Here is a 23,336-nt window from a genome sequence, read left to right as displayed (position 1 = left end):
AACATTCTTTGTGAAATGGACACTATGAGAAACGGTGACTTGATCAGCATAGCCCTGACTGTTAATGAACAACTTAATACATTATCCCTCTTAGTATTTTTTTTTGTCTGTTCTACTTAATATGACTGGTCTAATTCTGTAATTATCACACAGTTATTCTTAAGTGTTGAAAATTAACTGAAATGTGATCCCTGTTAAACATAAGAGTGGGAATAAGAGAGGGAAGAGAGGTATAATTTGGGACATGCTCAAGCTGACTTGCCCCAAATGGTAGAGTTAAAAACATACCAGGGGATTCCAATTCAATCCCATCAAGGTGGCATGTACCAATGCCATCTCACTATTCCAAGTGATCAATTTCAGTTCACAATTGATCATAATGAAAGGACTAAGAGTCAAAGGGAGCACATAAACAAGTCTAGTACCTGCTAACACTAACCGATAGAATAAATAAAGGGGAGAGTGATCCAACATGGGAAGTGAGATACTCAGCAGACTCATAGAATGGCAGATGTCCTAAATAGCACTCTGGCCTCAGAATCAGCCCTAAAGGCATTCGGATCTGGCTGAAAAGCCCATGAGAGTATTTCAGGCATGGAAAGCCAAGATACTCTGGCAAAAAGATCTCTGTGAGTGAGATCCCAGTGGAAAGAACAGGTCTTCAAAGAAGGAGGTACCTTTCTCTGAAGGGAGGAGAGAACCTCCACTTTGACTATGACCTTGTCTAAACAAGATAAGAGTCGGAGAACTCAAGGGGCTTCCATAGCCTTGGAAATTCATGACTGGAGCATAGGGAGATTACTGATGCCATGGACAGGAGTGTCAATTGGTAAAGTCAACAACAGGAGTCACTGTGCACTTACTCCTCATGTAGGATCTCTGTCCTTAATGTGCTGTGCATTGAGATTTAATGCTATAACGAGTACTCAAACAATATATTTCACTTTGTGTTTCTATGTGGGTGCAAACTGTTGAAATCTTTACTTAATGCATACTAAACTGATCTTCTGTAAAAAAATTAAAAAAAAAAGAAATTATCAATTCCCAACTTGACTCTCACTGGGATTAAACATGACAATAGGTCTGAGCTGATTTCATCATCATTTAAAAAAATCATCTATTATTTTTCACTTTATGTTTCTGTGTGGGAGCAAACTGTTGAAATCCTTACTTAATGTATACTAAGCTGATCTTCTGTATATTAAGATAATTGAAAATGAATCTTGATGTGAATGGAAGGGGAGAGGGAGTGGGAAAGGGGAGGGTTGTGGGTGGGAGGGACGGTATGGGGGGGAAGCCATTGTAATCCATAAGTCGTACTTTGGAAATTCATATTCATTAAATAAAAGTAAAAAAAAAAGTGCATCCCTAAAGATACTATATATTCAGAGACCACCCTAATCCCTGTCTAGCTTGATCTACTACCCAAGAGACTTCTATTTCTGAATGTTGCTCCAGAAAGCCTTCTTTCTCAAAATAGTCCTTTCTTCAAAGAAGGACAAGCCCAAGGAAGAAAGATTGATGACTATGGAAGAGCTTATATGTGATGTAAAAAAAGTTGGCCTTAGACACATTTATGAAACCAGCAAGCTCTGCAAACATTGAAAATGAGTGGTGCATAGAGCTCTTTGAATAGATGAGGTTCACAAGATTTCGACATGTTATCAAAATTTAGTTAAGTGACTAAGCTGTATCAATAATGCAAACATTTGCATAATTTACAAGTATTCCTTCAGAGGCTAATGATCACACCCCTTAAGTGAGTTGAGGCAGCCACTGAAATATGTTTCTTCAATTTTCTTGGTCATTATAATGGCAAGCTCACATCTACATGGCATTTTTTTCCTCTGGAAATCTTAATATATTTTTGTGTATCCTACTTTTGCCTTTATCTGTATAGATGCTCCCCCCACCATAGCGTAACTGGTGTTTTTACTTTGCAATCATCAGAATTTATGACATGACTCCCTCTTTCAGTGCCAGCTGATACTTCAGACATCTGTCATTATGGAATTGCCATTTTATTATTGGGTATGCCAGGATTTGCAAAATTGTACATATTTCTCTAATTCCTTCATTCAGTGGTATGATGAATACCCTGAAAAATAATACCTATTGTAACCTTTAAATTGGACTGATAAGGAGCGAAATCCCTTTAAATTATGCTCACTCTCTTTTAAAAATCTTCAGTTATTGGTCCAGCTGTGAACATTACATGGGAATATTTAAGAGAAGTAAAACATGCCATTGTCTTCAAGATTTTTGTTTCTTCAGTTGGCAAATACAAATATTTGAGACAATCAGCTACAAATGTTGTTAATACTCAGCAGAACAAATAATAACCATTACATGAATATAATATTGAAAAGAAATTTGTGTGGACAGCAATAAAATGAATTCTATTTATAAATAATACCATAATATGAGTGGGTTATCTTATGAAGAAGATCTGACTTCTGTCACATTTAAATAATGAGCTAACCTTACCAAATTTGATTACCAGGAGCCTTTCTGTGTTTTAGGCACGTGTGCTATGTGGTAGCGATAAAATGATGGTCAAGAGTGATCTTGGCATTCAAGTGTGCAAAAGAGTAAATTGCCATAGAAACACATATTGCTAAACATAGAAAAAAGTCAAAGTAAGGCATGAGCCAAACATGAGGTGATCAAGAGATTCACTATGATTTCTTTATGATGGATAGAGGATAGAAATGTATCTAATGGATTTATTCCTAGGATCACGTTGAGTATGGTCAAAGTATGCTCTGATTTGCTTAAATTGCAGACTGAGGATGTGTGTGTTTCCTTGTGTGCTCTAACAAATTTCCACAAACGTAGGGACTTAACTCGTGACTACTGTGTCACTATCCTGGAGAACTATGGCACTGATCTCATTGGGCCTCATAGAAAATGCAGGCAGGACTAGATTCTATTCTTCAAGATTCATTTACTTATTTGAAAATTGGGGTTACAGCCGGGGCTGCGGCTCACTAGGCTAATCCTCCGCCTTGCGGCGCCAGCACACCGGGTTCTAGTCCTGGTCGGGGCGCCAGATTCTGTCCCGGTTGCTCCTCTTCCAGGCCAGCTCTCTGCTGTGGCCAGCAAGTGCAGTGGAGGATGGCCCAAGTACTTGGGCCCTGCACCCCATGGGAGACCAGGATAAGTACCTGGCTCCTGGCTTTGGGTTAGCGCTGTATGCCGTCTGCAGCACGCCGGCCACAGCGGCCATTGAGGGATGAACCAACGGCAAAGGAAAACCTTTCTCTCTGTCTCTCTCTCTGTCCACTCTGCCTGTCAAAAAAAAATAATAAAGAAAATTGGAGTTACAGAGAGAGAGGGAGACACACAGAAGGAGATCTTCCATCTGCTGGGTCACTCCCCAGAAGGCTTCAATGACCAGGACTGGGCAGGCCAAACCCAGGAGCCTGGAGCTCCTTCCAGCTCTCCCATGTGTGTAGCAGGAGTCCAAGTATTGAAGGGCTACCCTCTGCTGCATTTCCCAGGCCCTTAGTAGGGAGCTGGATGAGAAGTAGAGCAACCAGGATATGAGCCAGCACTCATATGGGATGCTCGAACTGCAGGCACTGGATTTACCTGCAGTAGCATAGCACCGGCCCCAGGATTGGACTCTTCCGGAGCATCCAAATACACCCATTCACTTTTCCTTACATTTTTCAGCTTCTAGATGCCATCTTAATTCCACCACTCATGAGCCCCTTTTGTCTTCTTTAAAGTCCCTAAATATTGGACTTTTTCTTGTTCTCAAAGCTTTCTCTAACCACAGACAAGAAAGTTTCTTCATTTGAAGGACTGAACCAATTAAACAGCCACCCCCTTCCTGCCTCATAAGCCACATTGATCTCTGCATCTGAAGGGCTTAAATCTAAATACGTATGACAAGTCTCTTTCGCCATGTAAAGTGACATAGCCACAGGTTAGGAAATGGGCATCGTTGGGGGAATATGAGTCTGCTCATCACCAAGTATTTATTGTATGCATATTTTTTGTTTTCTGTCTTTCATTTTATCAACCTATGTTTTCCTATTAAAAATATGAGAAAAACTTTTTTTTTAGAAAACAACAGACGCTAGCTCTCTGGTTTAAAAGGAAGATAAATAGATATAGAAATAGACACAGTTGCAGCTATAGCTGTATGCACAAATATTTGTGCATGATTATTGTGCATGATTAGTCTGTGTCTCATTAATATATATCTTATCTTCCTGACTTCCTACAGTTTCTAAACCAGAAGAGATACTCGGTGTGCAGAATAGATGCTTGGCAAATTCCCACTGATGAACAAAGTAAGTGTTACATCTCTTTTTAACCAACCAAATATACATTTTTAAAGATTTATTTATTTATTTGAAAGTCAGAGTTACACAGAGAGAGGAGAGAGAGAGAGGGAGGGAGGGAGAGAGAGAGGTCTTCCCTCTGATGGTTCACTCCCCAAATGGCTGCAACCGCCGTAGCTGCGCCGATCCGAAGCCAGGAGCCAGGAACTTCTTCAAGGTCTCCCACACAGGTGCAAGAGCCCAAGGACTTGGACCATCTTCTACTTCTTTCCCAGGCCATAGCAGAGAGCTGGATTGGAAGTGGAGCAGCTGGGCCTAGAACCGACACCCATATGGGTTGCTGGCTTTCAGGCCAAGGTGTTAACCAGCTGTGTTACAGCGTCGGTCATCTTTTTTCTTTTTTTTTAAAAGATTGATTTTATTTATTTGAAAGACAGAGTTAGAGAGAGGTAGAGACCGAGAGAGGTCTTCCATCCATTGGTTCACTCTCCAGGTGGCTGCCATGGCCGGAGCTGCACCGATCCGAAGCTAGGAGCCAGGAGCTTCTTCCAGGTCTCCCACGTGGGTGCAGAGGCCCAAGCACTTGGGCCATCTTCTATTGCTATCCCAGGACACAGCAGAGAGCTGGATTGGAAGAGGAGCAGCCAGGACTAGAAGTGGCGCCCATATGGGATGCTGGCACTTCAGGCCAGGGCTATAACCCACTGCACCACAGAGCCGGCCCCTAACTATGTTTTTTGAATGGATGAACTTTTGCCATGAACACTCAAGCCTGTAATGAATGCAGTGAAGGAGTCCAACTTTATCAATAAAATAATGTATAAGACATTAAGCAAAATATTTATTATATTATCTTCCTCCTTTGCTCTAATTTTGAGCACAGATAGAAAATAGAGCTACCAGTCTGCCAAGTCTAAATCGTCACAGAGTTGAACCCAAATGAGAGTATTCTCCCCACTGCACCCTCTCCTGCAGTGCCAAAGACAGCCTAATGATGGAATCTCCTTTTATCCCAGTTGGGTGTGTGTACACGGGTAATGCATGTGAGTCATGTTGGTATCAGCATTGGCCCCTGGACAGCTTTTGCAATGTAGCCTCACAGGCAAGATCTGATGGAAAGGGAGACAGCTCTGCTTGAAGTATGGTGTTGTGCCAGAGCAACTCAAAGGCAGCAGACCCTGCAGCTCCCGTCCTTACATCAAATAAATGCTTTGGAAGACCTGGCCTGCATACGATAGCTTTCTTTGTAAAGGTAGCACATAGAGGGATTAACTCTTGATGCTAAAGTGAGTAGCTCCCACTGTGAACTTAATTGTCTGAGGTTATGTCTATAGGATATTAAATGATCAAAATAAGTCTGAAAAAGTGTAAAAGTAATCAAATTTAACTGAGTTCAACAAATCTTCAATAAGCAAGCACTTGAGGCCAGGGACAGCATCAGGCACTTTTGCAAAACACACTGTTCAATAAGTTCAGAATAGGCTCTGTGGTCAAAGATCTACTAATTTAATAGGCACGGGGATACAACAGTTACCTGCAGCATGTTGACATATGTTTAAGAGATAAAGAAAGCAAACCGGAGCAGCTATATCCAGGCCTGTTTTAAGAGAAAATATAATATAGGAGATGTGTGTTGTATCATCTGTCTCTTAGTTATTTCTCTAGTTGGCTTGTTGTTTTAAAATCACTTTATTTTTAAAGATGTATTTATTAATTTGAAAGTCAGAGCTACAGTCAGAGGGAGATATAGAAAGATAGAGAAAGAACAAGAGAGAACTCTCTGTCTGCTGATTGATTCCCCAAATGGCTACACCTGCAAGGGCTGGACCAGGCTGAAGTCAGGAGCTAGTAACTGGCAGGGGCCCAAACATTTGGACAATCTTCCACTGCTTTCTGTGGACCATTAGCAGGAAACTAGATTGGAAGTAGAGCAATCAGGATATGAACTGGTGCCCACATGGGATGTCAGCGTTACAGGCAGGGACTTTATCCCATATGTCATAATGCAGGGCCCTCAAGATCACTTTATATTTGATTTTTTTGAGGGGCCCGAAGTAGGTTTATGTGAATCAAATCAATCAATATTATTATTATAAATTAAAATTTAGAAAATCCACTTAATTAATTTAAAATATTAGGAAGCCTATGCGTACCAGTAACAATATTATCATGAAAAGTTATTTGGAAAACACCAATTTATGGAAGGGAGGGTCTTTGGCTTACATTTTTGTATCTAGTTAATTTCTGGCTTATTAGAAGCCAGCAGGTGATCATATCCACAGTTGCATTCAGACCACCACAATTTGTTCTTTTGATTTAAACTTGTGAGGAAAATTCAGCCCACAGAGATACAAAGTTGGAAAGGAGAGAATTTATTTGAACAGCCGCTTCAGATCATCGTGAACAGCCTTCTGTGATACCACATGGGAAGTTGACAAGACGCTCTTTCTTTAAGATTAGTTGTAATGTAGAATCTGAAAATATTTTAAAGAGCTTTTCAACTCTGTAACTATACATGATTCTGAAGGATTATGATGTCATCATGTATGAAAGAACCATCCAGTATGACTTCTATCTGAGAACAGACACCCGGGATGCACACAGCAAGAGAAAATACCACAAGGGAACACACTGAGAAGAGAGCTTGCTGGAAGTCACTGAGAGAAGCCGCAGGGAAAACAAACCTAGCATCTTGGACTTGGACTTCTGATCTCCAGAGCTATGAGATGTGCATTTTTGTTGTTCAAAACAAATAAACCACTAATTTGCTACATTATACAGATCTCCCAAAAGGACATATTTTATTATATAGTCCCCAACATCACACAATCATTGACAGCATCATCGATCTCACCAGGAAAGAAGTCTAACACTGTGAAGCTCTCACACTCATGGAGGCCAATCCATGTTCTCCAAAATCCAGCTATCGTTTGCAAACTTAGAATTTAGTGGGACAGGCATTTGGGGATTGGTTAAGATGCTGCTGGGGATGCCCACATCTCATATCAGTGCCTGGGTTTGAGTCCTGGTACTGCTCCCAATTCCAGCTTTCTGCTAATGCATACCTTGGGAGGTAACAGGTGATGGCTCAAGTAGTTGGGTCCCCGCCACAAAAGAGAGGAGGCATGCATTGAGTTCTAATCTTTTGACTTAGGCATAGCCCTTGCTTGATTGCTACATGTATTTTTGGGAGTAATCAGCAGGCGGAAGATCTTACTTTTGTTTCTGTCTCTGTCTCTCTGCCTTTCAAATAAAATGAAAATGGATTTTTAAAATAATTTATTAATCACAAAAATAGACCAAGCATTCCCCTTGAGGTAACAAGCTCCCTTTGTCCATGTTCAGCAAAATATCTGACATTGACCTCTATCTGAATAACCACAGCTCATCTTTCAGTCATTCTTTACAGCAAAAACTGCGTTCTATGGAAAAAAAATCAAGGCATCCATTTTATTTAGATACGCCAAATGCTTTATGTAACTCATTCATAAAAAATTCATGTATACAAGAGGTCTTCAAGAAGTTCATAGAAAGTGCATATCATAAAAAAACTGTGTGGATTTAAAATATTTTTACACAAACTAATGTTTAAAATCCATTTTACACAAACCTTTTTATTAAAATTACTTATATATTTATTTGAAAGGCAAAGCAACAGGGAGAGAGGAAAACTTATGAAAGAGAGAGGGAGAGAGAGAGAGACTGACTTCCATGTGCTGTTTCACTCCTTTAAAGGTCACAACAGCCAGGGCTGGAGCAGATCAGAGTCAGTTGCTAGAAACTTCATCTGGTCTACAAGGATGGTGGAATGGACCCAAGCGCTTGTGTCATCATCTGCCTTCCCAACCACAAAAGCATGAAACTGGATTGGAGGTGGAACAGCTGGAGCTCCAGCTGGAATTCTCATACAGGATGTAGGCTTCACAGGCAATGGCTTAACCCACTGACCTGCAAAGCCCAGCATTTTCCACGAACATTTAAAAAAAAATTATCTTTCTGAATTTTTTTTCACACAATTAGATTGATGTTTACAACTGATTACCACTTCTTCAAGGGTATTCTTTTTTTTTTTTTTAATTTGACAGGTAGAGTTATAGACAGTGAGAGAAAGAGACGGAGAGAAAGGTCTTCCTTCCATTGGTTCACCCCCCAAATGGCTGCTATGGCTGGCGCACCACGCTGATCCGAAGCCAGGAGCCAGGTGCTTCCTCCTGGTCTCCCGTGCGGGTGCAAGGACCTAAGCACTTGGGCCATCCTCCACTGCACTCCTGGGCCACAGCAGAGAGCTGGACTGGAAGAGGAGCAACTGAGACTACCACCTGGTGCCATATGAGATGCCAGCACTGCAGGTGGAGGATTAACGAAGCGAGCCACGGCGCCGGCCCCCTCAAGGGTATTCTTAAGTGTAAACTGGCATTTAGCACTTACAAGTGCATGGTGGTAAAGAATATATTCTAAAAAAGAGGGGACTTGTGCCTCTGACTTGATTTCTATGAGGATCCAGCAGCTTAACTCACCATTGCATTTGCATCATCAGTGCAAACGTCACTACAAGATTAGGAATAGTAGCACATCAGTTTTGCTATGAAGATAATTTTGCTTTTTAGAACCCCTAAAATTGTTGGGTAGTGAGAGGAGTGTGTGAAGCACAATTGGATGCCCACTCTCATCAGTGCTATTTAATGTAGACCTGTAAGTTTTAGCTAGAACCATTAGGCAAGATAAAGAAATCAAAGTGGTGCAAATTAGAAAAGAGGAACTCAAACTATTCTTATTTTCAGATGACATGATCCCACATACAGGAGATCCAGAAAACTCCACTGAGAGACTATTGGAACTCATAAAATAGTTTGGTAAAGTGGCAGGCTATAAACTCAACACAGAAAAATCAATAGCCTTTGTATACACAGACAGTGCCATGGCTGAGAAAGAACTTGTAACACCAGGACCATTCAAAATAGCTCTAAAAAGAACGAAATACTTTGGAATAAATTTTACCAAGTATGTCAAAGATCTCTACAATGAAAATTACAAAGCACTAAAGAAAGAAATATAAGATATTAAAAATGGAAAAATCTTCCACGTTCATGGATTAAAAGAATGCACATCATCAAAATGTCCATACTACCAAAAGCAATTTACAGATTCAATGTGATCCCCATCAAAATTCCAATGACATTCTTTGCAAATCTACAGAAAACAATGCTGAAATTCATATGGAAACACAAGAGATCCTGAATAGTTAAAGCAATATTACACAACAAAAACAAAGCTGGAGGTATCACAATACCTGATTGTAAGACGTACTACAAGGTAATTACAATCAAAACATTTGGTACTGTCAAAAAAAAAAAAAAAAAAAACAAAGCAAAGCAAAAACAAAAACAAACAAAAACAGACTTATAGACCAACGAAACAGAATAGAAACTCCAGAAATCAATCCATGCATCTACGGCCAACTTATTTTTGGTAAAGGAGCTAAACTCAATCCACAGAGCAAGGACAGTCTCTAACAAATGCTGCTGGAAAAATTGGATCTCCACATGCAGAAGTATGAAATTATGCCCCTATCATACACCCTACACAAATATCCACTCAAAAAGGAAGAAGAACCTAAATCTATGACCTAATATCATTAAATTATTAGAGAACACAGGGGAAACTCTTTCAGACATTGGCATAGTCAAAGACTTCTTGGAAATGACCCTGGAAGCAGAGACAATAAAAGCAAAAATCAACAAATGGGGATTACATCAAGCTGAGAATCTTCTTTTATCTTCTTCTTTTTTTTTTTTTTTTTTTTTTTTTTTTTTTTTTTGCCAGGTAGAGTTAGTGAGAGAGAGACAGATATAGACAGTGAGAGAGAGACAGAGAGAAAGGTCTTCCTTCCGTTGGTTCACTCCCCTAATGACCGCTACAGCCAGCGCAGCATAAATCCAAAGCCAGGAGCTGGGTACTTTCTCCTGGTCTCCCATGCGGGTGCAGGGACCCAAGCACTTGGGCCATCCTCCACTGCCCTCCTGGGCCACAGCAGAGAGCTTGAGTGGAAGAGGAGCAACCGGGACTAGTACCTGGAGCCCCAACTGGGACTAGAACCCGGGGTACTGGCGCCGCAGGCGGAGGATTAGCCAAGTAAGCCAAGGCGCCGGCTGGGAATCTACTGTACTACAAAAGAAACACTCAGCAAAATGAAGAGACAATCAACAGTATGGTAGAAAATATTTGCAAACTGTGCAACTGATAAAGGGTTAACATACAGAACATATAAAGAACTCAAGAAATTCAATAACAACAAAACAAACAATGCAGTAAGGAAATGGGTAAAGGATTTAAACAGGCATTTTTCAAGAGAAAATTCAAATGGCCAACAGACACTTGCAAAAATGCTCAGGATCACTAGCCATCAGGGAAATGGAAATCGAAACTACAGTGAGGTTCCACCTCGCTCCAGCTGGAATGGCTAGCATACAGAAATCAACAAACAACAAATGCTGCTGAGGGTGTGAGGAAAACGTACTCTGATCCATTGCTAGTGGGAACCTAAACTGGCATAACCACTGTGGAAGACAGCGTGGAGACACTTCAGAAACTTGAATACAGACCTACCATACGATCCAGCCATCCCACTCCTAAGAATTTACCCACACCACAAGAAATCAGTACATGAAAGAGATTCTGTACTCTCTTATTCAATGCAGCATAATTCACAGTAGCTAAGATATGTAATTGTGGGGAGCAACTCGGACTATACTGTTACTGGAATTAAGACTTATTCTATGCATCTGCTCTCCCACAATATGGCGCTGGGAGAGGAGGAAACAGCTTCTACACAGCTGCCTCCAGTTCAACTAATCAACAGCAGGACCTGCTCCTGATTGGAGGAGAGCAGCGTACTCGGCGTGTGGGTAGCAGAGTTGGGATTGGTGGAAGAGGACTATAAAGGAGGAGAGAGACAACATGCACCAGGAACATCTAACGGGAACATCTGAGCAGCCCCCGAGAGAGCCGGCCGGCGGTGTGCCGCTCCCCCGCGGAAGTGGGGAAAGTGGCAGGGGGAACCGCCCTTCCACGGAGGTGGAAGGGTCGGTAGCCAACCCGGGAAGAACCAGCAGCAAACCCGGGGAGGGCCGAGCAGACAAAAGAACAGCGCAGGGCCCTGTGTCCTTCCTCCGCGAAGAGGGGGAGCGACAGTAATCAACCCAGATGTCCATCAACTAGTGACTAGATAAAGAAATTATGATATATGTATATACTATGGAGTACTACACATCTGTAAAACAAACAAACAGGGCAGGCGCCACGGCTCACTAGGCTAATCCTCCGCCTTGCGGCGCCGGCACACCAGGTTCTAGTCCCGGTCAGGGTGCCTGATTCTGTCTCAGTTGCCCCTCTTCCAGGCCAGCTCTCTGCTGTGGCCAGGGAGTGCAGTGAAGGATGGCCCAGGTGCTTGGGCCCTGCACCCCATGGGAGACCAGGATAAGTACCTGGCTCCTGCCTTCGGATCAGTGCGGTGCGCCGGCCATTGGAGGGTGAACCAACGGCAAAGGAAGACCTTTCCCTCTGTCTCTCTCTCTCACTATCCACTCTGCCTGTAAAAAAAAACCAAAACAAAACAAAACAAAACAAAACAAAAAAAAAACAAAAAAAAAACAACAACAAAAAACGAAGTCTTGTTTTTTGCAACAAAATGGTCACAACTGGCAACCATTATGCTTCGTGAAATAAGCCAGTCCAAAAAAGACAAATGTCATGTTTTCCTTGATTTGATGTAACTAACAGAATACCTGAAATGTAATATATTTGAGCAAAATAGTCATTTGGAGAATGAATGATTGTTTATAGCCCTTATCTCTCCCATTGAGGGACAATCTTTAATTTAGTTTTATTTTGTTTCGTTTTCATTCTCTTTATACTATTTTCTGAACTCCTCTACTTAGAGTAGAGCTAACTATAATATCATTAAGTAAACTGTAATAGATCATGGCAAAAATCAAGAATGGGAATCTGAGGTGGGGGGAAGGGTTGGAATTTGGGCAGGAAGGTGGGAAAGCCCCACTTTGTTCCTAAATCTTTATATATGAAATATATGAAACTTGTATAACATAAAAAAAGAAAAACAATTGAAATGCCACTCAGTTACAAAATATTGTCACAGAGTTCAGAAGAACAAAACAACAAAAAGTAAAAATCATAATGAGAAATCATCTAGTGTTGACATTTTGGTATGATATACCATATTACAACATAATTCTAGTCTAGTACATTGCTTACATGTAGGAAGAGGCCATAATAATCCTTTTTTTTAGGTTTCCAATATATTGAGATAATATTTGAACCAATTCATAATTTTACCATATTTATCTTTGGTATATCAGCATTTTCTCTGGGCATCTGCAATTAGAAGGAAGTTCAATATATTCTATTTCTCAGGATTCTCTTGAGAAAAAAAAACAGTAAGTGACAGATAAATAGATGGCTAGATAGGTAGGTTGATAGATGCACAAATACATATATAGATTTACTATAAGGGTTATAGATATAGATAGATACATACATGCATACATGCATACATACATACATGACTTGCTGTAAGGGATTAACTCACATGATTCCATAATCTGAGAAGACCCACAGACTGCAGTGCGTAAGTTGCAGGCCTAGGTAAGCAGCTGCTGTAGTTTAAAAGCCTGACAGCCAGAGACATTCTACTCTGGGCCTAAAGATCTGGGAACCAGAAGCACCTGGGGGCAAGAGAAGCTGGAGGTCCTGGTTCAAGTTGGTATTGAGAGAGCACATGTGTCCTTTCTCTGTGGTTTTGTTTTATTCAGGCACTCAAAGGTTTGGATGATGCTGAATTGCAGTGATATCCAGGCTTCCTATGGTCCAGCCAAGGTGATGTTTACAACAATCATATTTCCCATCTGAATGAGAAGCCATGGTCACATATGACTCAGCCACTCTGTCTGCTAGTAGAAACCACATTAGCCTGTGGCTTACAAGCATACAGCTACATAAATATATTATTTAACCAACATCATATAGTTTTTAGTACCTGTACATTTTGTGATTGCCTCACTTTCGGTCCATAGGTTTGAAATTTCTGGAATAAAGTATTATGTAATATTTAAGACTTTTAATGCATATTTTAAACTGTATCTCAGAACATCTACAACTTTTTAAGCCTTTGCTGTTATTGTGTGACACATTTATACAACCTGGAATTTAGTCTTCTCTTTAAAATTTGCCTTCTCAATATGATTCAAATTATGCTATCTTAGAACATGAGTCTGCATTTTTGGCTTAATTTCCTTGGGCACAGCATTAATATGATAGACAATCTTCATGTCATACAATTCAGGAAAGGAGACAAAATCAGGGACTTCCAGGAAGAAAGAAGGAAATCATGTGCTGCAGGGGTTCAACTGAGAAAGTTTCTAGATGCAGTGGACGGCATCAACAGCAGGTGCATATTACGTGGCATGGTTGTCCTGCAAAGGGGGAGGAGCTCTCCCAGACTGATTGCAACACACACACACACACACACACACCCCAAAAGGCTGTGGAGAGGGTTTTGCTTCCATCGTGCAGATATCCGGGGAGAGCAGGACAGACCTCGGACATGGCTGGAGGGGGTGAGGAAGGGAGGCCTTGGTGTTCCCTGTGGTTACAGGTGGCAGAGTCTTCAGGTGCAGTCCGAGACTAGTGGGGTTGCAGCTCCAACTGGTGCCAAAGGAGCATGTAGTACCCAAGGTTTCTTATTAGTTTGCCTAGATGTGGGCACAAAGGGAAGGAGGAGAGAGATACATCAAAGTTTCCAGCAACCTGGTATCAAAAATGAGGTCAGGTGCCTCCTTAGAGTATGTCTCTGTAGATTTTAACCATCTGTCATGACTACTGTACTTGTGCCTGGAATAATGTACAATATATATAGACATGCAATTCTCACCTTCATAAGGTTTCATTGTTTGATTTTAGCTTTTGTCTCTCTTGTAGACTCAGTAGTAACCTTGATTAACTTTCTCTTTTCCTTTGCCCACATGTCTGGTGCCCTTTCATAATATGGGTGGATTTTAGGCTGAACAGTTAGGATGCTACTTGGGATGACTGAATTCCATATAAGCGTGCCCAGTTCAAGTCCTTGTTCCACTTCAGTTCCAGCTTCCTGCTAATCTGTACATTTCAAGACAGTGGATAATGACTCAAATACTTGGGTCCTTCCACTCACACAGGAGACCTGGATTGACATTCTGACAGCTGGCATTGACCTGACACAGCCAATGTCTGCTGTGGGCATTTGGGGACAGAAGATTTCTTCTCTTCTCTTGTTTTCCTCTCTCTTCATTTCAAATAAAATGAAAATAAATAAAAATTAATATCTCCAAGTCTAAATAAGGAGAAAAGTGCTCTGCCTTAAGAAAAATAAACCTTCCTGTTTGTGTAACTCATATAGAGTTAGTCACCAAATGCAATTCTTATGCTTGGTCCTATAAATGCCCACCTCTTAGAGTTGAAGCTGACAGGGTCTAGTCCAGGCAGCCCCACTTTTCCCATCTGAGCTATGAGTACTATAAGATAGCTTCCAAGATTCTTACCCAATGGGATACACACTGTGCACAATCCACAGTGTTGGCAAATATGATTGGACAGTCATGCCCAACAGGAAGTGATGACACACAGAATGGTTGATGTCATAAAAGGAAGATGATTCTGGGTTGGCATGACCTCTTCAGGTAAGCCCTCATAACAGACAGGGCTCTTCCTGAAGAAGCAAGTTCTCTGTTTCTGGCGCCACATATAGAAAGGTGCCTTTGCTGAGGCTCCAGGTGTCTAGCAAAGCTATTGGATCCATATCAGTTCCTTTGTGCAGCTCATCCTACTCTGAATTTGGACTCCAGTGACTATGAATGGTATTTGCTGAGACATGCTAATTGTGCATGCCCTGTTCTTCAAGGAGTCTCAATATAATACTGATATATTAGTGCAAGGTTTTTGGCAAATTCAAAAACATTCTCGAACTCTTCCTCTTGAATGATTTATCAGCTAAAACCCATGAAAACAGCATCTCATTTGTTTTCGACAAAACCGCATTGCTGCCCCTAAATGATACCACTCAGTGGGTGATTTGTTATATCTTCCAAGTGTGGCCCCATGACGCAGAGACTGGGCTGGAGAAATCTGGCAGAAGCAAGCAGTCTGAGTCTTCAACAGCTAAGCTATCCAGAATAGCTTCCATTTCTCTATATTTTAGAAACCAGCCACATTCCCTAATTCAGTGACTTTCAAATAGGTGCTTCCTTGGATTAGTGGAACATATTGATTTTGTGTCTTCAAAGCATGTGGTTTTATTAATAAAGTTCTTCTCTAAGCCACAAAAAAGCAGAGAACCAACCACCAAAAAATATAAGCTGGAATACCAGTTGGCATTTGATTTGAACACATTTGGCCTATATCTGCTGCTGAAAACAATGTGTATATCATTGTGTTTCTTTTTCATTTATGACTTTTTAGTGATTTCCATCTGGGGTAATTTGATATCTGCATATTGCCCCACAAGCCAAGCCCATCTTCTAGCCTGAGGTTCAGAGCTTCTTAGGCTATCCAAGAAAGAATGAACCGTCTGCTGCCAACCAGATGCTGTGCCCTTTGCATAGGAGGCCACGTGCCAGTATCAGTGAGAGCTCTCTGATGTGGGCTTGAATTACGATTTCACAAGAGAACAAATGGAGGACCCAAGGGCAGGTCTCTTAAGTGCTCTGAAGTCTTCCTCTCCCACAGTTATCCATGTCTCTTTGATACTAATCCACAATTAGGGGAAACTCTGGGAAGACAACTGATGTTGCTCTGCCTTCTTCAGTTTCCTAAAGAGGGAATAAAAAGTACTTTGATAATACCAGGTCTGTCTTCACATTGCATATCTGAGTTGGGGTTGCCACAGCAAAAGTCCTACAGGGATAAAAATGCCATCATGATCTTTGCAGGTCATTCTCTTCCTATATGAATTAAAATCTAAGAGCTGTGAGATGGCACAGGACAACGATCTCAAGCTAATGCCAAGCATTGTGGAGAATAAAAAAGAGAGAAAAGAAAATATGGGTGCCATTAGTGTCTCTAAGAGGGGCATCACAATTGAGGTTCCTAGAATTACAAGGCACACCAAATCTATCCTGTTCTTGAAGGCAAGCAAGGTCAGCACCCTTTTTGAATGTGGTAGAAATAAAAATAGGTTTGAACAAAGTCTACCTAACTCAAGCAATTTTTAATTGTTAAATATGATGAAGTAGTCATTTGTAGCATCTTAAACAACATGGAGTGGGGGTTTAATCTTGCAGTTGGGATGCTCCAAGTGGGAGTGCATTGGCTTGAGTCCTGACTCTGTTCACTGTGCAGCTTCCTGCTATTGTGCACCCTGGGTGGAAGCAGGAAAGGATCAGGAACTTGTCCTTGAGGCTTGCGCTGTGGTGCAGCAGGTTAAAGCCCTGACCTAAAGGGCCAGCGTCCCATATGGGCACCGGTTCTAGTCCTGGCTGCTCCTTTTCTGATGCAGCTCTCTACTATGGCCTGGGATAGCAGTGGAAGATGGCCCAAGTCCTTGGGCCCTGCACCGGCGTGGGAGACTTGGAAGAGGCTCCTGGCTCCAAGCTTTGGGTAGGCGCAGCTCCAGCCGTTGTGGCCATCTGGGGAGTGAACCAGCAGATGGAAGTCCTCTCTGTCTGTCTCTACCTCTCTCTGTAACTCTTTCAAATAAATAAAATAAATCTTTAAAAAAAAAAGAATTTGTCCCTGCCACCCACATGGGAGATCTGTATTGAGTCCCATTCCTGACTCCTGGCTTTGATCTGCTGTTGTGGGCACTGGGGGAGTGAACCAGCAGTGATCAGCTGCTCTCTGTTCTGTCTCTCTGCTTCTAAAATTAAAAAGATAATAATTTAAAATAGCAGAGAGGAATAAGATTCTGTTTTTTTTACCTTTCCTAAAATTTTTTGGAAGTCATCAAATCTCATTTTACAACATATTAGAGCAGTCTTATGTTAATCATTGTTTGTTTTTAAATTGCAATTATTAGAAAAATGGAATTTTACATTTCTAGGACAGGATCTTTTGACCTTTAGAGACCTTTATTCTTTGGTTCACTAATTGTATGCAAATGGAAAATCAGAAAGCATATTTAAATGTAAATTTCACATCCCTTTTTCCCCAGTCATTTTCTAAGTAGATCTACTACTACTTTCATCTGCTTTGTGCCAAGAGCTTGAGAATGTGATTTATTTATGTTTCCATTTCTGCTGCTTACCTAATATGTGAAAACAGTTTTTGCCATCATTAAAAAGTCATTTTAACAAATGGCCATAGAAAACTTTTTTCTTTCCACCCACTCTCCATCCCCAATGAACCTTGAGCACTGCGGTTCAGCATTCTGCAAAACTGGGGCACTCTGTCACTTTATCAGAGACACTGTCAGCACTCTTTATCATGCCTTCTTTGCAAGGCAACATTGGTGAGTTCTCCCCCTACTGACACACCTGATGTTGTTCAGTTTCCAGGCCAGGTAAGCCCTCTCAGGAGTCAGTTCTGCAGGTATCAACCTGGTGCACACGAAGGGACATAGGGGGAAGGGAATGAAGATCAATCCTCTGGAATGTGTGCTCTGTACTTCATGCTATGCAAGGGGCTTTACAATATCCCATGTCATTAAATACTCACAAGCCTGAAAAGTGGGCATCATTGTGGTCATGTTCAAGTGACAAATACTGGCATCAATCATGATTCTTGAAAAAATAACTCAAGTAGCTAGAAAATAAGAGAATCAGAATTGAAATTCAGGTGATTTTCCTGAACCTAAATCCCTATACTTTGCAATGTTTTGTTTACTTATTTTTTGTGTTTAAACTTCCACCCACTGCCCTGTTTCTTCCCAAGCATACACATATAAAGAAATCCAAGAGGTTCTGCTGGTTTTGCCTTTTGTGTAAACTTAACAAATATTACTCATGGGCCGCGATTGTAGTCTTGCAAAGGTCTTTTGTTCAATAATCCATCCCTGTTTTGTATCTTTGTCAGCATTTGATATTTCTTTCATCCGAATCTTCTTGAGTGTTTATGGATTTCACCGATCTCGTTGCCCACATATTAATCTATTCCTTAGAAGTGTTTATCTTGTCAGTTGTATCAGTGCCTTGTTCCAGTGATAACCCTGAATTGCATAAACATATTGTAGGTGAGATTGGATCAAATATAACCTATTTATGTTTTTTTTTAACTTTTATAAAATAAATATAAATTTCCAAAGTACAGCTTTTGGATTACAGTGGCCTTTTCCCTCCATAACTTCCCTCCCACCCACAACCATCCTATCTCCCACTCCTTCTCCCATCCCATTCACATCAAGATTCATTTTCAATTATCTTTATATACAGAAGGTCAATTTAGTATATATTAAGTAAAGATTTCAACAGTTTGCACTCACATAGAAACACAAAGTGTAAAGTACTGTTTGAGTACTAGTTATAGCATTAATTCACATTGAACAACACATTAAGGACAGAGATCCTACATGGGAAGTAAGTGCACAGTGACTCCTGTTATTGACTTAACAATTGACACTCTTATTTATGGCATCAGTAATCACCCTAGGCTCTTGTCATGAGTTGCCAAGGCTATGGAAGCCTTTTGAGTTCGACCAAATATAACCTTTTTTAAGATTTATTTTTATTTTTTTGAAAGACAGAGTTACAGAGAGGTAGAGACAGAGAAAGCAGTCTTCAATCCGCTGGTTCACTCTGCAGATAGCCACAACGAAGCCAGGAGCCAGGAGCTTCCTCCAGGTCTCCCCCATGGGTGCAAGGGCCCAACCACTTGGGCCATATTCTACTGCTTTCCCAGGCCATAGTAGAAAGCTGGATCGAGAGAGGAGCAGCCGGGACTAGAACCGGTGCCCATATGGGGTGCCAGCACTTCAGGTCAGGGCTTTAGCCATCTGTGCCACAACACTGGCCCCAAATATAACCTCTTTAATTCCAAAATTGGACCCAAGTAATTGGGCCATCTCCTACTGCTTTCCCAAGCCATAACAGAGAGCTGGATCAGAAGTGGAGCAGCTGGGACTTGAACCAACACACATATGAGATGCCAGCACTATAGGCAGAGCTTTTACCTCCTATGCCACAGTGCCAGCCTCTTAACTTATTTTTAAAAGGAATTTACTAATACATTAGATTCTCAGGGTCACAACAAATGCATGACAAGTACTACAATGCAACCCTCATTAATCCTCATGTTAAGATGATATTAATACAAATATAATATATTCAATGTAGTTTCTAGATACAATTCTGAGTATAATGACACTCTCCTCCCTCCCTTTTTTCCTCCCTTCTTCCCTCTCTCTTCTTTCTCTCTTTCTTTCCTTCCATCCTTAACATTTGAGATAACATATTTTTAATTTACACTATAGTCAAAGTCTTAACATTCCACTAACTAAAGAGCTCAAGAAGTAAAATGTAAAAAGACTATAGTCGGCCGGCACTGCGGCTCAATAGGCTAATCCTCTGCCTGTGGTGCCGGTACACCGGGTTTTAGTCCCGGCTGTGGCGGCCACTGGAGGGTGAACCAACAATAAAAGGAAGACCTTTCTCTCTGTCTGTCTGTCTCTCTCACTGTCCACTCTGTCTGTCAAAAAAAAAAAAAAAAAAAAAAGACTATAGTCAGCGGGAATGTAGGCAAGGCCATAAACAATAATCAAATGACAAGATGACCATTTCACTCATTTCCAGTAAATTTTAAAATAAGCACAGATCATTGAAGCTGTAGAGCATGTATATATTAATTACCACCAATAAGAGAAAATGTGATTTTTTTGAGGGGAGGTTCTGACTTACTTCACTTAGCATAATGATCACCAGTTGTATACATTTTGTTGCAAATGTCAGGATTTCATTCTCTTTTATGGCTGAGCAATAAAAGGAAAATATTTTATTGATGGAAAAAATGCTGGGGTATTTAGATTTTTGTATTTATTTTAAAGCAAAGGAAGAAGTAACAATTAAATCTTCATAGACTGTAACAAAATCAACTTGTTTTTAAATCTTTTGTGCATAAATTGTTAGCTAAATATCAGTCTGACCACAAACTTACCCTTTGTAAACTGCTTCGGTGATTCACCATGAGAGGCTGGAAATGTCCAGCCCATGGGCCATAGAAAGGCCATGAAATCACCTCTTCTGGCCTTGCCAAGGCAACTGCAGGTGGGCCTCAAAACTCAAGAAATCTATAGCAGGCTAATTTTATGTTGATGTTTTCGTATGGTCTTTGAATGATGTTATAAATATCCAAATGACTCTTGGCAGGAAAAAAGGTTCACCACCCCCTGAATGGTATCATACCTACTATAGTCCTAAAAATGGCTCACTCTCCAGTCCCCACTCACATACGCAGGGACATATACCTGCAAATTCTTTGTCTCTATAGGGTCACTGTATCTCTGTCAGTTTGTCTAGCAACTAAGAAATTTGAAATTTTTCTAAAGATTTATTTTATTTATTTGAATGGCAGAGTTAAAGAGAGAGAGAGAGAGAGAAATAGAGAGACCTTCCATTTCCTGGTTTATTCCCCAAATGGCCACAATGGCCAGGGCTGGGCTAGGCCAAAGCCAGGTGCCAAAAACATAATCCTGGTCTCCCACATGAGTATAAAGACCCAAGGACTTGGGTAGTCCTCCACTGCTTTTCCAGGTGCATTAGCAGGGAGCCAGATTGGAAGTGGAGCAGCTTTGACTAGAACCAGTGCACATATGGGATGCTGGCATTGCAGGTGGTGGTTTAACCCATTATGCTATAACACCGGCTCCAGAAACTTGGGAATTTTTTTAAAACTTGAACTTTCCACACACAACTTGATGTTCTTACATTCATTAATTCATACTTTTGCCAATCCCCTTCTGCTCATCCAATCCCCTCTCCCAACTCCTGTGCATATGTGTGTGTGTGTCTCTGTGTGTGTATTTTTTCTCTCCTCTTCCATGCACTACCTGGGCCCAGGATTTGTATCCACTGGCTGGCTGTTGGGTGCTGATGTCTGTCCCAGCATTTTGCTATGATATTGCAATGATTTCCTCACTTATGTCTCTCCCCCACATAGGCCATGGACTTCTTGAAGGTAGGAACCATGCACCTTATTCACTTTTTTGCCCCCAATAGATCTTGACAGCCTGACCAAGAAAAACCTTTTAATCAATTAATAAATAAATGAAGTACTCTCCGATAATGAGATTTTCAAAGGCTAGAACTTTTTTTTAGTTCTTCCAGTTGCGTAAAATATTACTTGTGCTTGGTAGCCTCTGACACAATCCCCGATGATCCTGGCTCCTGACCTTGTCTTACCTCTTCCCCTGAGTGTGGGCTACATGACATGATTTGCTCCTAACAAGAATAAGAGAAAAATGATGGTGTTAACATTCAAATTTGGTTTATGAAGACTGTGACTTCTCCCTGAGACTCTCTGATATTCCAGCTTGAAGATGCTATATGGATACTTATGACAAGACTCTGAGAGCAGCCTTTGGACAATAAGCAAGGCATAGTGCCCTGAGCCCAACAACTCATGAGAAATGACACTCACATGTGAGTGAGCATGAAGGGCGATGCTTACCCAGTGAAGCCTTGAGATGAAAACACAGCCTCTGCTGATGCCTTGACAAAGCCTTGGACCCCCCAAGACAGAGGGCCACACACCTCAGCCATACCTGGATTCAGGCGTCTAGAAGCTGTGGGACACTGTATGTTGCTTTAAACTATCACATCATATTTTGGCAATGACTTACTAACACACCATGCCATGGTAATTTACGCTTGGTTGAGTTGGATTTGCACACACCCCCTTTCCACCCTCTTCCCCCACCCCCCCAAAGCACATCCGTTAGTAATTTCATTGTTTTGTATGATTTCAGAAAAATCTGGTACAGTCTAGATTTATATAGCTGAAATAAGGTATTGCCTCAGATGTTAAAATGAGTAGAATACATTTAAGAATTAAAATGAAGCCTGGAAGTAAAATAACTCTTATATCTCACAAGCATTAGCAGTATCAGGGACTTATGAAATTTTAATTCTCACTAGAGCGAGAGTTCCTGAATATATGGCAACATAGCAATATTTTTAACAGACTTCAATTTGTTCTTAACCAGTTTCTTAAAATCCTGTTTAATATCCAGTCTCAAATCTAGGTTGGGATCTTTTTCAGGGTCTGATTAATTTCAGGCATTGGAAATGAATTATATTGTAAAGATTGTACAATAATAATATATTTTAGTAATAACTTTTCAAGGATAATTCAATTTATTCCAGAACACTCTAATGGCATTTATTCTTATTGCCATCACCTACAGGGAATGGTACGATATTGTTTTTTCTCTCAAAATGTCTAGGGGATAACATTCAGTATCTTCAATTAAGGAGATTCAAGAGCCATTAATTTAGCATATGTGAAAAGAGATAAAAATTTCAAGAGAAGCAATATAAAGTAGTTGAACAACTTAAAGAGTAGGTGAAATGTCAATGATACTTGCCAAACACAATATGCTGTACAGAAATGCTTAACAATCCTGAATTTGTATCTTTAACTAAAAATCATACATAGAAGTAAAGCTGAGAAATAGAACTTGAAGCCATTTACAAGAAGCCTATCTAGCTAAATAACTCAAGAGGTGCAGTCCACTGATCTCTTCTCAGAACATGTGACAGAGGCCACACAAAGTGCGGAATGAAAAATGTCTGGTGAGTATTAGTGGTTCAGCAAAGGAATGTTCTCCCCCAAAACAAACAAATTGAAATGGCTACATCCAGGACATTAAGAGAATAAGGAAATTAATTTTAAAATGCATTCTAATTGAATTTATTGCATAGCTTATCACTGTATTCCAAAGCTAATTCTTCATGTAATTCTAAGACAACATGAAAAAATGCAGTAATCTTGCATGTGAAATAGCGTAAATAACATAAAAATAAATGCAGAGGACTTATAACGTAATATAATGAAATTGTTCAGGTG

This window comes from Oryctolagus cuniculus, chromosome 3 (genome assembly GCF_964237555.1).
Source record: "Oryctolagus cuniculus chromosome 3, mOryCun1.1, whole genome shotgun sequence".
NCBI lineage: Eukaryota > Metazoa > Chordata > Mammalia > Lagomorpha > Leporidae > Oryctolagus > Oryctolagus cuniculus.
Note: the sequence above shows the minus strand (reverse complement) of the source record.